Source organism: Rousettus aegyptiacus, unplaced genomic scaffold (assembly GCF_014176215.1).
Source record: "Rousettus aegyptiacus isolate mRouAeg1 unplaced genomic scaffold, mRouAeg1.p scaffold_m13_p_2, whole genome shotgun sequence".
NCBI lineage: Eukaryota > Metazoa > Chordata > Mammalia > Chiroptera > Pteropodidae > Rousettus > Rousettus aegyptiacus.
The window spans coordinates 68,102,801-68,114,800 of NW_023416295.1; the positions used below are offsets into that span (position 1 = coordinate 68,102,801).

Below are 12,000 nucleotides of genomic sequence, written 5' to 3' on the forward strand. Positions count from 1 at the left end.
TATTGCACATCCCTTAACCTCTCTGGCCCTCGTGTCCTTGGTTGTAAAATGTAAGGAATGGACAGAGGTTGCAAACTGGTAGCTGGTAGATGTGTTCGATTTGGCTTACAAAGCATTTTAAATACATTCGAACTTGTTGCTAATATTTAAAATTTAAGCAGTTTCACTCAAAAATTTAGATTTCCAGCTTCTCTGGAGAACTCAGAAGATCTCATATCTCTGGCCCACATGGCTGCATGGAAAGACCATGAGGAAATTACACTGAATCTCTGTTAGAAGGATCAGCTGACCTTCCTCACCTGCTTGGTATGTGTAGACAGTTGAGTGTGTGACCCCAATCCTTTTCAAGGCTCCTTCCCACTTGTAGTTCTATAGTTCCAAATCTGATTTGCTTCTCTGTACAAAAGATGCTGAATCCTTGGTGGTTTCTACATATACAGCAGAATACTAAAGTATCAGTCTATGCAATAAACATCACATAAAGGCTGGAAATATTTTAGGTTAAATATATCAGCCTCAATTGGAACATACACTTACTTTGAAATCTGATGATAGGAGGCAGGGTAGCTCAGAAAAGGTGACCTTAAGGTAGTCGCAGGTAAGGTTTGGCTTCTGACTATTATCTACCCAGCAAACTATGTAAGTATTATATAAATTATCACAAAATTATTTAAAACCCAAAGCAAGTAGTATAGGCCCCTTCAGTTGACATAGCATATTTTCGCTCCTCCCACTAAACTAACATCTCCAGTTTTCTATTTGAATATTGGGTTCATTAACTTTTTCTGTTCATATAATTTCAAGTGAATAATGTTGGCCTAAAAAGTATTTGGTCTTCGAAATTAAAGAAATTATATTGATTTAGAAAGTCATACTTTTGTAAACCTTATTTCCAGATATGTTCAGTTTGAACACAAAGGATAACATTTGTAACTAATGGTTATAGAGTGTAATAATGTACAGAGTGCTTTGGCAGAAATAACTCATTTTATCTTCACAATAATTCTAGGGGATAGACAGAGAAAGTATTTAACACAAACAAGGAGTCTTAAGACTCAGAAAAAATAGATAACTATTGGAAAATTGGCCTGCTTGCTTAATATATGAAAGAGCCAGGATTCAAACCTATAGCTTCTGGTTTCACATCAGTGCTTTCCATGGTATAGCTATGTTTCCAGGGTCTTAGATGATAGACAGGTGGGTAGAGAGAGAGAGACATAAAGATATCTTACCCAAACAATGATTTTTTTTTTCTCATGAACAAACAGAATTGCCTCAATGTTGTCTAAGTTGAATGAATAATCTTTTTTAGTAGCTATTTTTAAGTGAATGCTGCTTTTTATTAAGGGAAGTACTAACATGTATTAAAACAATTCATGGATAGTGTAGGGAGTAATTTAAGATTAAAGTTTTACAGTGAAGTAATGCTGTAGAGAAAGGGAGAAGGGGCAAAAATTTTTTTTAAAAAACTACATAGGTAGAAGTTTATGGAAAAATAAGATTGGGGGAGAGTTTAACTGTAAAGTTAAGAAGTAAAAGAACCGTTGGGAAAAAAAGACTGTAGAGAGATGAAAAAAATAAAAAGAGAAATAAAAGACTGCATAGTAATTTAAGAAGTGAAATCTTTTAGGACAGAGAAATGACAGAAATGGGAAATACTAGTGAGGAGGCAACAGTTAGGAAGTGTGGAAGAAAAATCTCTAGGCCAGAAATCTGAGCAGACTTGAGGAGAGGGGAGGATGGTAAATATGGAAACGTAGAAAGGAATGTCTTCAGGAATTCAGAAGCTGAAAGGAAAATAAATTCTAATCACAAAACTCTGTGAAGACAGGATCAACAAATTTGGATTACAAGCAAGGTAATTAACATGGTTAGAAGGAAAGAATAGAAATTAGTAAGAACTCGAAACAACCTAAATGTTCATTGGTGGGTGAATGGATAAAGGAGATGTGATTGATTACACACACACACACACACACACACACACACACACACACACACAGATCTATCTATCTATCTATCTATCTATCTATCTATCTATCTATCTATCTATCATCTATTAGAATATCACCCAACAGTAAAAGGGAAGGAAACCTTGCCATTTGGGAGAGCATGGATGGATTTTTAGGGTATTATGCTAAGTGAAATAAGTCAGAGAAAGATAAATATTGAATGGTTTCACTTATATATGGAATCTAAAAAAAACACAATAAATAAACAACACAAAGCAGAACCCATAGGTACAGGGAACAAATTGGTGGGTGTCAGAGGAGAACGGAGTTGAGGATTGAATAAAATAGGAGAAGGGGTCAATTGTATGGTGACAAATGGTAACTAGACTGATTGTGGTGATCAATTTATCGTATATACAGAGATTGAGTTATTAGCTTGCACACCTGAAACTAATTTAATGTTTTATACCAGTTTTGCCTCAACTAAAAAAAAACAAATTAGTAAAAGAAATTTTTAAATTTTAAGAGGTAGGAAGGGAAATTATATTAAAGGGAAAGAGGCATGTGTGGAAAGTAGAATGAGGTGAGAACCCATGGTAGATGGAGGTGGAAAAGGAAATGAGTCAGGAAAGACATGGCTGGGACCATAGCAAATGCAGAGATGTAGAAAAGGAAGCCATTTATGAAGAAACTTAAAAAAAAAAATGGAAGAAAGAAAAGGAAGGAAGAAACCTCAAGCTGTGCCAGGAGCAGACTGAGCCCCCAAGTTGACAGAGGATGAGGATAAACTCTGCAAAAAGATAAGGTGAACAAGGAGAAGGTGGGAAATGGGGAAAAGAGAAAAGAGTGAATCGAAGCCATGGAACTAAAAAAAAAGTAGGAATGAGGAATATAAGAGTGACTTTTTTTTTTTCTTTTTTTACTTTTTCAAGTTTCCCAAAAGGTGAGGTAATCCTGATGGTTATGTCTCTATCTGAAGGATCCAAGCACTGCAGTGGAGTGTGAGAATGAGGCTAGAAGTCAAATCATTTTTTGAAACTATTCTTCCAATAAATTCATAATTCACATGAAATGAGAATTATGTTCAAACATTTATGGTGAAACATACTCTAGATATTAATTTCCATTGCTTATACTGAAGATCTCTTGAGTTTTTAGTTTGACTTACAGATTTTTCATATCAAAGATGTTTTTTTAGATTGTGTTTTAGAATTGAATTGTATAGATCCCTCAACCGTTTTTTATCTTAATACTATATACTCATTTATCTGGACTCGAATACTTTCTTGCTCTGAATGGTCTGGAAGTGCACTCCATGGCGCTCTAGAATTTAGAATCTTCCTCTCCCCAGACTATTTCTGTTATCTCTCTTTAACTGAATTTATGTAAAGCCTTTGGCAATACAATTTCTATGTCACTGTAAAAATGGGGTTAAAAATCATAATAGGCATAAGGAAAAGGAGGAAATTAGCACAATGACCTTCCAGTCACACCCTGGACCATGTACTTGAGCCCTGTGCAGTATGAGCCCTGCAAGAGTAGGCTATGTAACCAGGGACCCAGGAAGTAAGGGCCATGTAGAGGATTAGTTTATCTAAAGGTAAATAGACAATTCCTCTGCTTATATAAATGCAAAAATCTTTTCATAAGAACTTAAGCAATTCTCTTCAATACTAAATTTGATCTAATCTCTTTTTCCTTCTTTCCTCTTTCTTTCTCTTCTTTCCTTTGTTTCTCTCCATAATCCCTGACCCTTTCCAAGATCTTCACCTCAAAGATATGTGCCTGAAAAGAAAAACAAAATTAGTGTGTTAGAGTACCAACGAGTAGTCCTATATTTGTTAGAAACCAGTTTGAAATAAAATACAAAATTCTCAAAAGTAGCTAAGTGTCTGAAAAACTTTTTTTAGTTCTAGACAAGATAGGAAAGGACACATCTTTCATATCATGAAAACAAATGCTTATATACAAACACCTGAAGAAAAGTAAAGTGATGCCATGGGAATGACAAGATCTATTTCACAGGAGTAGGAAAAATAGCCAAATGATTTTTGGAACATTTACTTAACTTGTGTGTGTGGGTTTTTTATTTTTATTTTTTAACTTTAACATACAGTAAAAATAGAGATGACAGGTCGGTGGCTAAGTTAGAAGACAGGATGGGAGACAGAATTCCTGACTATCAGGGCAGAAGGAATGTGTAAGATGTGTAGCATAATACAGTTAAGGTCAGAATTACAGGCAGAGGTGGAGGGAGGGCAATATTTCAAGAACAATTTTTGTCCTTAAACATTTTCTTAATGCTAAGACATTCATTCTTCCCCCACCCCCCCTAATTGCTTCCTAGAATCAAGAAAAGTTCTTCCTTAACTTGGGTTGTTATGCAGAGATGTGAAATTTCATTGGCTCCGAATGCTTTCTTATCTAGTAGGGACTACTGGGAACTCTGCTGATGTGCATATTGATGTCCCCTGTAGCTTCAGAGATGATGAAAGAGCATATTACTTATTTCCACAACAGCAAAGCTAAGAGAAATTTGAAAGCAGTCAGTTATTTTACCTGGGGACTTTCTCCCAGGTGATAGGGTTATAGAGCCATGGAATTTAAATATGGGGGCAGCCCCATTTTTAAAAAAAGTTTTTATGGGGAACCACAATACCATTTCCAACAACAACAACAAAAATTAAAGACCTTTGCTTTCATTTGCATTCATTTAGTCAAATGTGCCTAAAATATGGAAAAGACATTATTATGTTCATTCAGATTGTATTTTATTCGTTGTTTACTAGGCTGGACTGACATGATATGATTTGTGCTTTGTGGGGTCACAACAAGCTACTAGCAGGACAATTTGCTGAATCAAGAGGATGATTGTGTCTGGTGCCAGTCAGTCGCAATTAGGACCAGGATCAGGGAGGCCCAGGGCTTGTGCATCGTCTTGGGCTAGCTGCATAGAAATCAGCTCACCTGAAACTAATTGTCACAACAGAGACCTTATGCAAATGAGCCCTGGGGTTAGCGTGGGAAAAGAAAAACTGTCGCAAAGATAGGTGACCTGCTGAGCAGGGGGTCTGTTGCTGGGGAAATCTTTGTTCAATGAGTTTAAAAATGTTTTCATTGTTCAAAAAAAAAAAGGGGGGGGCATACCCACTCACCGAGAGCGTGGCAAACACACTCGTCTAAAATTCCAATAAAGCAGAAGCCTGCTTTGGAGCATACAATAAATTGGAAGTCTTTATACTTTATAAGGGCTATAGCAGGAAAATAATTTCCCTTTGCAAGGGCCTTTAAAATTTAGGTGCTGAGGACTGCAGAGTGGCCTACCTCGAAAATTCACTTGGAAGGTCAGGTCTACTGCTAGCCTGGTAGGACTTACACTGCCTTTTCTTACCAGCATTTTAGCTGTCTAAATCCACGCAGCCATGAAGGATGCCTGTGAACGAGACAAGAAAGGCCTATTTCAAACTGAACTTTATTTTTATCTCAGGTAGAAAAGAGGGCCAGGAGAGTTCCCTACCACACAGCAAAAGAATCCAAGAAACGATAGAAGTTTCTTGAATTGTAGTTTCTCAAATGTTCACAAAATGAATAAAATGCAAACATTGTGAAGTTCCGGGACAGGTTATGCAGCCCAAGTGACAGTAGATTGTAGAAATTTAACAACAACAAACAAAGTTATTTTCATATTATTATTTACACCCTTTTTTTAAACTGCTGACAAAAATATTTATAAATTGAAAATGTAATTAAACCTTACTATAACACTCCTTTGAAATAATCTTCAAAATGTTCTACTTTAGAAAATTAGATGAACAAAAGCTATTTTAAGGTAACAATAAACATTTTGATATGTTATTGTAACAAACTTGCCTTTGGGTTGTTGGTTGATTTTCAGCTTTTCCATCTTGTTTCCCTAAAAAAGTGTGGGTTAACATATTGACACTGCTTGGCTTCTCACTGAACATTTGCCAGTGGCATATGAAATAATGTATATTTATCCAGCAGTATAAATATAATGACGAGGGAATAAAATGGGTATTCTAAGTTTTTGTGAGAATAGAGGTATTTTGTATCTAGTGATTCCAAAAGAAGAATAATTTTGAATAAAAAATTTAGGTGAGAGAAGAAGAAAGAAAGTTACATCACATTAGCTTTGAATGCAAATGTTATTTTGTTTGGCAAATTACTTGGTTTGAGAAAATAAGTGTTTTCATTGTGTTTCCTAAGGGGCTAGATTGAAATTTAGACTTGTATCTGATAAATAAGCAAGCTCAGGAGTTACCTTGGTAGCCATCACAAAACCTGAAGAAAGTTAGGCTTAAAAGAAGGACGACTTAATCACAACTTAAATTAAAAAAAAACAAAACAAAACAAAAAAAATTCTTTGTCCTTTCACCACTGTCTAAAATGATTTCCACATATAGGAGATGTTTCACAGTGGGTACGAAGTGCTCAGCTTTCACTCATCAAACTTTAATCGGAACCGCATTTTAGTTTTTGAATAAAGAACACTTAAAAAATTTAGATGCAAATTATTTTGCATTATTCATGCTCTAAGTGTCCTTGTAGATTTAAACACTTTTGAGGCCACCTTGATTCAAGTAATTACCTAGGCCCTCACTGCTCTGTCATGAATAAGGTATTTTGTACAAGTAAAGTATGCACCCGATGAGCTTTTAAAGTGGCTTTACACTGAACTTGTGTATTGCTTCTTGTGCATGAGTGAGCCGAACATGCGTCGCAATCTGTCTCAGGTGGGAAACCCTGGCTGGGCATCCATGGGTGACGGGATGAAACCCGAGCGTCTCTCTCCACACACATGCTCTTCCTTTGTCTCTTCTTAAGAATCTCAGAGTGATTCTCCTGCCTGATTAGCAGGAACTGTTTTAGAATCTAAGAGAGCAGTAGATGCTAGGAAAAGAAACGAGGGGGAAAGTGACAGTAATTCTGCTTAACTCTTCCGCCACCAGAGTTCATTTAAATGTCCAATTTCAGGCCACCTCATCTCCATCAGCAAAGGTTTTCGCATAAGGTAAGAAGTCTCTGATTTTACATGGCTCTGTACATCTGTCTCCCCATCTGTCAGCCTAGACGCCTCAGCTATTAAAGCTAGGGTCTGCCTCTACCACGATATTCTTCACGAAATGGGACTGGCTTCAAACTCAAAAGCAACTAAAGAATGGAAATGAAAATGACCACACAGCATAAATCTATAAGTTTATCCACAGGCACAAAAATGCTTTGTAAGAGTTAAATATAATTGGCTGAAGCTTGTAGCTGGCGTTTGTTACAAAATGCCCAAGCCTTTCCTTTCCAACTCCGTGGCTTTGAAGAATTATAGGAATTTTATGATGTGCTATTGGAGTTATACTGGCAGAGATTACAGAAAAGGGGTTAAAGTTGGTTTATGGTAGAAAAAAATTATGCAGAAACCAATAAAAATAAACATACTCAAGTAGACTAAACTTGCTGGGCTTTTAGTTTTAGTTTAACAAAGGAAGTTTAGATGAAAGTAAATGTTGCAGCTTTTAGAAAATTAGTTGACACTCATACTTGATCATCTTTACTACGCAGCGGTATAATTAATATTTAAACATTCTAATAATGTAGCTTGCTCTGCATGCACTTTTCAGCCTCGCAACAGTATATTTTATCTGGAATCGTGCTAGCATTTTCTTGGGTGCTGCCCATTTTCATAGAGTTCAATTTACAATTGAGTATGGCCTTCACTCTTATGGCCAGTAAAACATCAATAGGAGGGTGAACAGGTTTCATACATCTACCAGACGGTTTATTATTAAGGACAACATTTACCTCAGTTAGTAGATAATGCATAAATTTTGTTTCATTGGCCTCGTGAACATTTTTAAATAACTAGAGTAGATAAAGTTTGAAAGTTGCATTCGGTTATTGTCCACTCACCTCTAACTGTTCAAAACAGGAGAATTTTGATTATGGAAACACAGTGTAAAATAAGTAGGTAATTCATGAGATATTGAACCCACCACAATGTCTGTCCATTCACTAAGATATCTGACGAACATAGCGAAGAATTTTTATTTTCGATATATATAAAATCATTTTGTGTGCATCATCTGAGTTTTGACAGCTGAACATGCAGGAACTCAGTAAAACAATAAAACTAGTAAAATATAGAGAAGTAAGCTAATTGAGAGAAGACTAGGTTAGTTTATTTTCATAGAACTTTCTTCCGGTTCCAGTCTCAGGGCTGTAGGTGGTAGGGAAAAGTTGTTTCAGGTGCTACCCTCAGCTCAGGGCCTTTGAAGAAGGCAAGGTGCCCAGTGTTCTTGATCTTCTAGTGTGGATGGTGAGAATGAGCATTCTGCTTTTCCACCTTAACTTAAATGGCCTTTCATAGAAATAGAATTTGCATGCACCTATTTATTGCTCATTTTTTATAAGTGAGTAGGTGTGCTGAGCTGCAAGTCTATTTTGAGAGTCAGCCCACGTTAACCCCTTGAGGCCCACTTCACGATGGGTATGGCCCTTTAGGAATCCTTTCATTGAGTGACACGTGAAGCCATAGTAGATCCACAGCTTCACCAACTTTGGGGCATTTCGATTCACTTAATTCTGTGAAGCCTTTGGAGCTGCTGTTTGCATAAACCAAATGGCACAACTGAGAACTGCAAAATTAAGCAAGCTAGATCTCAAGAGAAAAAAAGATGAACAACAGAAAAAAATAGTCAATATAAAATATTACTACAGAGAAGCAGTGCGTAAACTGAGTTCCACATTGAAAGAACCACAGGGATCCTCACGTCGTAGCTGTCAAGGGGCGGATTGCACTGGCTGTTTTATTTCCTTATGTCAGAAGGAAGTCATTTTCACAGATTCGTGGACACAATCATTTTTATTTTAGATATTCAGAAACTGAACTGGCAGTTTGGTGTCTTTGTATTTTACTGGCTTTGTTTTGAAAAGAGAGTTAAATGAACGGCTTAGAAATAACTAACAACCCATGGACTATTTAAAACTATTGGGGTGGTAAAGTAGAGATAAGTTGACCTCGACTGCAGTCAGATGTGTGGATTTAACAGATCTGCAAGTCCAAGAGTGGACAAAATTAAAAGCATTTTTTATATGTTAATCTCCACCTGCACAGGAATAACTTTTTTTTTTTTAAGGAGGAAGCCTATTGGCAGAGTGAATTCAAGAGCTGTCTATCACTACTTCTAGGAATTGTTATAACACACACACACAAATGAATAAATACTTTTTATGAGAAAAGTCTTCCATAGAATCTTAATTTCATAGGGTTTCATGACAACAATGGGCAGCAATTTGTGGAAAGAAAAATGATCCAATACATATACTTTTAAAGTAAAATAATCCCTCCATATGTAATTGGTTCAAAATTATATCTGAGGAATTACATTTTTAGTTGCAAATAGAAGTCAAAGTGAAAACAATTGTCTGCCTTGCATTTCAGGTAGTAGGTGCATGTGAACTTCATAGGGAGTGTGAGAGACAGCCAGGGATGTCAATCAGAACTTACAGATTAACCCACAGCAGTGAAATCTGAGAAGGTTTATAACAAGTAGGTAATAGTTTCAGGCCTCTGTGAGAATGTATAAACTCAAACTTCATGCTGGGACAAAACAGGGCAGGACATTTGAGGTAAAGGGTGAGAAAACCTTTCTCTTACTATGACAAAGCCTCTCCCATACTTGTTTAAATGCCGCTGGGCTGTTATTGAATGCTCACCATTTCTCTAGGTTTTATATTATTTTACGAAAAGCTTTGGGAGTTTCCTTTAATTTTGATAAATATTCAAATTTGTGCATAATTTCGACACTTCGGTTTTGAATGATAGAAAATTTCCCATGCTTGTCGAGTTTCTTTACAAGTAAGAAAGTAATTTCTGTAATAAAAGAATGTTGCATTTCTTTTTCCCAATATTGTCAAGATAATAAACCCTAACTTATTTTATAAATTCAAAAATCCACTAATTTGTTGAAATGAGAACCAAAGCAGTTTAAGAGAAATTTTGAACATCGAGTGGTGACTCAAAAGAAATAGTTACAGTTATCTAATGTAAGGTGTGACCTTTTTGTAATATAGTTCTTGGGCTCAGGAAACTTACGGTTATTGTGCCAGTAACTGGGTTAGAATCCTCAGTCACTGTATGGTACTCTTTTAGGCCCTATGCATTGAATTCTAATCAATACTGGTGTCATTTATAAATATACTCTTCTTTCCTGAGAGGTAGCAGAGATAGTTTCTGGCATGCTAGTTTTCATGTGGAAGAAGAAATGAAAATAATGACATATTTAGGCATTAGATGAAATGCTTTGTTTTGGCTTTATTCATTAGGAAAACTGGACAGTGGTCATGTTACTTTTTAAATGGAACTGCAAGTCTGATACCATGTGACCAGGCTGCTAACATGAAGGAGCAGAGTTCATATCATTAACATTCTTTGATTGGAGAGCACATTAGGAGGTAGATAAGGGAGCAGCACAGGCGACCCACCTCCTGGCCAAGGGAGGACAGTGCCTGGAATGTCTGCAATGTGTTTCTATTTTTGTCACACCTATGTGTGGCCACCCATCTGGTCTGAATCAATCAGTCTCATCCCGGGGCTCTGCTCCTCTCCCAGCTGAAATAATACCCTCCTTTCCCAGTGCTCTGCCTTAAGGAGAGTCACCGCTCACAGCTGCCCAGGCAAGGCTATTCACAAGGTTGCATGTTGTAAATAGTGGCAAACCTGGGAGGAAGCATTGGGAGATTTAAAAAAAAAAAAAAAAAATGGATATTTTATGGATAAACTTTACTCTCCTCAGATAGTACTTGGGAAAACTGGATGAGTCATTAGAGAAATATTTGACCCCAAAAAGTGAAAGATTGATGCTATACCACTTTATATATATGCATCCTGATTTTATTAAATGTAACTTTATTCCTCTGAGTTTAAGCCATGAATTTTTGTGCTGTTATTCCTAGAGCAGATAAAGCCAGAGTATGAGGTGTTGGCCATGACTTTGAAGTATTTTCTTAAGCCATTTAACTCTGCTCCACACTAAAAGTAATAACGTTCAGTTTCCTCACACCTCTGTAACGATCCTTCACTTCTCCTCATTCCTCACGTGCACATTCTGTTCCTCATGTGCACATTCTGTTCTGTAGCAATCCAGCATCCATGCCTCCCCTCCATCAGCTCTCTACACTCCTGACATCCTCTCTTGATATTCCAGCTACTAGACCAAGGTAAATGGGTCAAGGTATTCACCGGTGACACCAGCCATGCTTTAGGACCACGTAGTGCTCTACCCACAGGAAATCTTAAAACTTACTGAAGTTGGCATTGCCAAATGAAATCACATGACAAAAGCTACTCAACATCTCTATCTGCTCAGTTTTCCATTGTAGTGAGAAATACCACCCTATCGTGGACCTCCCAACTGGGAACCCCAGAGTTATTTTCATCTCACCGCTGTCTTTCTCACTCCCCACATCCAGTCTGTTACCAACTGTTGCCACTTTTTTTTTTTTTTTTTTTGGTCAACATTTCCTGAATCCACCCTCTTCCTTTTCATTCTCATAATTGTGGTCTTAGTTTAGTCTTTGGCCTTAGCCCACTGGGAATTTGCAGGCTTCTTGCCTCTCTCCCTTCACAGGAACAAATCAAGCCCCAGCTTCATTTAACAGTACTTGTAAACTTTCTTTTTTCTGTCTGTATCTTTAACCAGTCCATCATTGTCTTTGGGCTCCACTGAGACTGCTGACTGCTCTCTGGACTGTGTTCTAATGCTCCCTTTCTATGTCTTGCCTCTTCAGCCAACTACCTCCTAATTGTTCCAATCTTGTTTCTTTATTTTACAAAGTAAGCCTATCTGTTCATTATCCAATCATTCTCTCATGGCTTCAGGAACTTTTCATTGCTATACAAATTACTGATATGCACCTGTACATGACAAATCCTGACACTTTGTATCTTTCATTAGTCCAGTCTTTCCTTCCCTCCCTTCTGATGTAGCAAAGTACGGTGTTGAGAGCATGTCCAGGTTCGAAACGTTTAGTTCTA

General features: G+C 37.0%; 1 protein-coding gene and 1 long non-coding RNA gene across 4 annotated transcripts in view; both read left to right on the forward strand.

The window, feature by feature from the left end:
• The window catches only part of ZEB2 (zinc finger E-box binding homeobox 2), a 131,217-nt gene that overhangs the window by 35,070 nt on the left and 84,147 nt on the right, over positions 1-12,000 (forward strand). The gene's annotated exons all lie outside the window — the stretch shown is intronic.
• LOC107512941 overlaps positions 1-12,000 on the forward strand; it is a 78,086-nt gene that overhangs the window by 27,268 nt on the left and 38,818 nt on the right. Inside the window, exon 1 of the long non-coding RNA XR_001597443.2 lies at positions 1-12,000. This exon is cut by the window's left edge and continues 27,268 nt beyond it; it is cut by the window's right edge and continues 30,143 nt beyond it. This is a non-coding gene — a long non-coding RNA (uncharacterized LOC107512941).